This window comes from Ruditapes philippinarum, unplaced genomic scaffold (assembly GCF_026571515.1).
Source record: "Ruditapes philippinarum isolate M1 unplaced genomic scaffold, ASM2657151v2 ctg27_1_1_1_1, whole genome shotgun sequence".
NCBI classification, from domain to species: Eukaryota; Metazoa; Mollusca; class Bivalvia; order Venerida; family Veneridae; genus Ruditapes; species Ruditapes philippinarum.
Window position 1 is genome coordinate 480,423 of NW_026864520.1, and position 4,620 is coordinate 485,042.

Here is a 4,620-nt window from a genome sequence, read left to right on the forward strand (position 1 = left end):
AGTCCAACCAAAGCTCTATCAATATATACCTATCTATCTATAACTGTGTCGTATTTTACATTGAGGCTGGAAAATCACTTGATGTTTTCAATTAGAATGTTAACACTAAGCCCCTTAACTAGCCGAATATCTTAACTTGACTTGGCTGTTCATTATAAAGATGGGGGTATCATGATGAAAATTAAACGTAAGTCAGTTAAAAGTATTGAGCCTTGACAGATGTTCAGGTTGGCTGTAGTGATTGAGTGCGGCTGAGTTAGGATTGACTTAGGTTTTTATCAGATATAATCTAGAATTCAAGATATATAATACATGTATGTGCATGTTGATCTTTTTTAATGCAAGATTATATCACTCCTTTGATTGCATGTTAAAAATATGTGCACACACATAATTGAGGAAAACGGTAACACTAAAGAACGGCAAAAACGACAAAACTGAAAATTTTGCAGACTTGGATTGATAACGGTAATGGTAAATACAAGCTACAGTCCAGCCCATCCGCCCACCCACCTTAGAACAGAATTAAGTTATATTTAACAATTAAACATGTATTGATGATACTTTTAATTATGAAACATCTCCAGATGTGTTCGTACTATCTTTGGTCCAGATTCAATTTTATATACTAGTACTTCTGTGTATTAAGATTTGATAATCCTAAAATTTGGTAATCACGATTGAAATCCAAGAAACGCCACTTTTCTATAGACTGTGCATTAGCAGTTTTTCAAAACGATGAAAATGTGAGAACCGTAATTTTTAGAATATGGGTGAGCACAAGTAAACATAATTCTATAATCATTTCTGAAACCATTAAAACAGCCGATAAGTGTACCTATATTGCCATATTTTTTATTATAATTTATATTGATTGTCAAGCGTAAGATAACAAATCAAATCATGTCTAGTGGTATAGCTTTTTACTAAAATGGTTGAAAATATTTAAAAGTTTTATTGTATAAAACTATATCTTTTTTGCACGTGTTTTTATTTCCTAAAGTAGTAAGTGAATGGGTTGTTATATCCAGAGATATTTAAATCCACATCAGATGAAGTATCAAATGTAACGTTTGAAATGTCTTTCTTCTACGGCGTATGTATGTGTTGTTTAAAAGATCGGTATGCCGTCAATAAAACTTTATAACACTCATGAACTAAAGTTATGTACGAGTAAATTACAATAATATGGTTAATCTAAATAATTTTAGTCAATTTCCTGATAAGTTTCTTTGACAACCATTACGTTAATAAGCCAGAACAAAACATAATGATGAAAAGTCGTGTTCGCTTATGTGTGTGGTTTTGCAATCAGTTTTATGAATGTGGCAGCTTAAGTGTATCACAACTACGCTACTCTATCTATACGTACGTATAATTGATTAGAGAATGGTGGCAAAGGTAAGACAAATCACAGTTTAATCTCTATAAGTTTTTCGCCCATCTTTTCGATATGTGTTTAGGCCACAGTGTACTGTCTTATATTCAGATGACAAGCACGTGATGTCTTATTTCGTAAAATCATTATTTTTTACACTTAGTCTGCAATTCCCTCCCTATTATTTGTATTCATTGATATATAGAAATTTTCATAATATTTTTGTTCAGAGACGAAGTTTTCAAAGCCACTTGAGCACTTGAAGCATTAGTTTTATTACATTTTCAAATAATTTAAACTTTTTGTGTGTCGTATTCGTTAGAATTGCTTTTCGAATCGTTCATCAATTATGCATTTGAACATAAAAAATAAATACGTACATGGTTAACATAGTATTAGAGACATAGAAATTAACAAACGCTTTTCGACTTAATGCAATTACTATCCGACCCTTTAAATTCAGGGCGTACAAAACTATCTTAAATTTTGTAACATGATATCCGAGGAACGGTTGGTGCAGTAATATGTTGGAAATTTGATCATCAAAGCATTCCTCCAATTCAGCCCAAAACACTAATCGGACCTCAGAGTTGAGCCCGTTTTATGTTTGTTGGCTGACTGATTGGTCATATAATGCTATAATAATGCTATAAGCCCGTCAGTACTATGTACTATTTTCTAGAAATTATGCATTATATTTATCTCTTCCTTCACTGTTTATAAGTGCCAGCTGTCCTTTGAATAATGTATCATACACAATGACGTCACCGGTAAGACAAAACCTATTATGACCGGCAAAGTTTACCATCTTATTTGAAAAGATATTAACGATTTCAGTTAAACTTTTGTATCAGTTATGTAGAACAACAACGACAAATATGTATTAAATCATTGAAAGAACAGTTTTGTTTTCATCTTTATATGATCAGACTTTAGAAATGGAAACAATACCCGTAATTGTAAATTGAAAAAGAACAGCATCAAAGAAAAGCATAATTTCTTTGGTATATTAACATAGGTTTATGTCAGAATTGGTAAAAAATGAAGACGGATTCAGAAAACCCGTTCAAGTTGTCATCTTTCTATTAGGCATCTGTATATCTTCATAGAACAATTATAAAGAATCAATTCCGAACACTTGTGCAAATAATCAAGGGAGATTAACCATAATTATATTTTCAGTTTCATTACTTTCCTATATTTTACTTATTTAACACTAAAAAACATAATTGTAAATCTGCAAATATTTATTTATACAAGAACTGTCAAATATTCCGACTAAACAAAAAGAATATATAAACGATTACATTATAAAATTGTTGTCTCCCAATAGGGATTGAACGCACACCTCATGCAAACCCTTTATCCTGACTGAAAATACATACTCTTAGTTTCTGCAATACCTATGTCGGACTGCTTAAATTCTAGGGCGGATACCGCAAGGAATATTTTACAAAAACGTTATACGACATTACTGCCAAAAGTGTTTAGTATATTTCAGAACAATATGATTGCTTTCCTTGTTAAACCTTTATTATCATATCCCAGTAGAGAGCGGTTTTATATAAAACATACTTTGGACCTCATAAAATTATAATGACATTTTACTTTGTCCAAAACTTTGGAAGGACCTCAGCCTTCGGAATGATTTAAGGCTGACTTATGGGTTATTATAACAGTTATTTAGCTATATGATACCCTTAGTGTTGTGTTCTATTTCTTGAATATTGTCAATATGATTATTAGTAAAATTTTCTGCTACAAGAAAATATCATCTCTTCGCAACAATTTTACAACTATTCAAAGTAAATTAAAAAAGAAGTGAAGAAGAGAGAATAACCTTGAGCGAAATAATATTAGCAATTGATAATGTTTTCAAAACCTTTTTTTTTGTTTTCGTTTCCAAAAATCTTCATTTCCTTTTTTATTTTTATATTACTTCTTGAAATATGTCACATTTCTAACACACAAAAAGCACGCTTGCCTTTTTACAGAAAAAACTTAAGTCATTTCGGAAGTATACTAAGCCTGTAAAAGCAAGCAGCAATATCTTTATTTGGCACGAGTTCCTAAAAAGCGTTTAGAAAACATGAATAAGTTATAAATATATACCGTTTGAATTTTAAAAGAATAGTTTTCAAAATTAATAGCTTAGAAATCTTGTAGTGTTTTAACCATTGTTAAGTGCAACTCCTTGTACAGTATAGAAATCATAAAAAGAAACACAGTCACGACCCAAATAAGGCCGAACCAATGCTTGGGTACAAAGGAAGGTCTGCGCTCCTAAAACGGCAGCTGTCTGTCCTTGCATTATTTCTAGCTAGCTAGCTAGCTTATGAACGAATTAAACAACACTATGACAATGAATGCTTTCGACGTTAATATAAGTATAATCAATGAATATACCATCTTTTATTTCACACAAAAGTTTACTACATTCATTCTTCGTGGTCGATGACTTCTAATCCAGTTACCCCTCTGGCGTGGGTTCGATCCCCGGGAGATGCTTTTGTAATTTACCACGGAGGAAGATAGTCTAGTACTGGTGTAACTCTGCAGGAACGATGGTTTGGAAACTACCCGCCTTTATGACTGAAATACTGTTGCAAAAAGGCATAAAAAGAAACAAACAAACAAAACATTCATTCTTGAAGTAGCATTTGTTACAAATCTGGTATAATCATCTAGAGCTTAAACAATAAAACGATAAAAGGAAGAGCAAACACTTTTTTAATTCATCCCTTAGAGGGGGTTGATGACTTTTTCAACTAATTTCCCTCAATATGTATATGGTTAAGATAATGCAATATTTTTCTTAATATAAAGCAATACTTCAATGTTTGCACCAAGTGGTGTTCCAAAAGAAATTTTTATTGGTTCCAATATTATCGATTTAGCTTCTTTGTCATTTTCCAAACAATTTATATCAAATCACATCTTGCACCATTTCCCTGTATCATAGTCTGAAACAATCTATATCTATAATGCAAATTGTAACCCATCTAGCCACATTTTTATTAAGATTCCACATCTATACCATCCAACATCTATACCATATACCAACTGGCCTCGTTTTGAATTCGGAGTCTAAAGTTTCATTAATTCTTCTTGTCTTAAAGGGAGACACAAGCAATTTTGGAGATTTTAGATGTTTATTTAAAGTGTATCTGCATATCTATTTCAGAAAAGGTCAAATGAAAAAAAAAACAAGAGAAACGAAAAACGAAAAAAAAAACAAAAAA

General features: G+C 31.5%; 1 protein-coding gene across 1 annotated transcript in view; it reads left to right on the top strand.

The window, feature by feature from the left end:
* Window positions 1-4,620, top strand: part of LOC132725919 (kidney mitochondrial carrier protein 1-like) — a 263,207-nt gene that overhangs the window by 170,433 nt on the left and 88,154 nt on the right. The window lies entirely within an intron of this gene.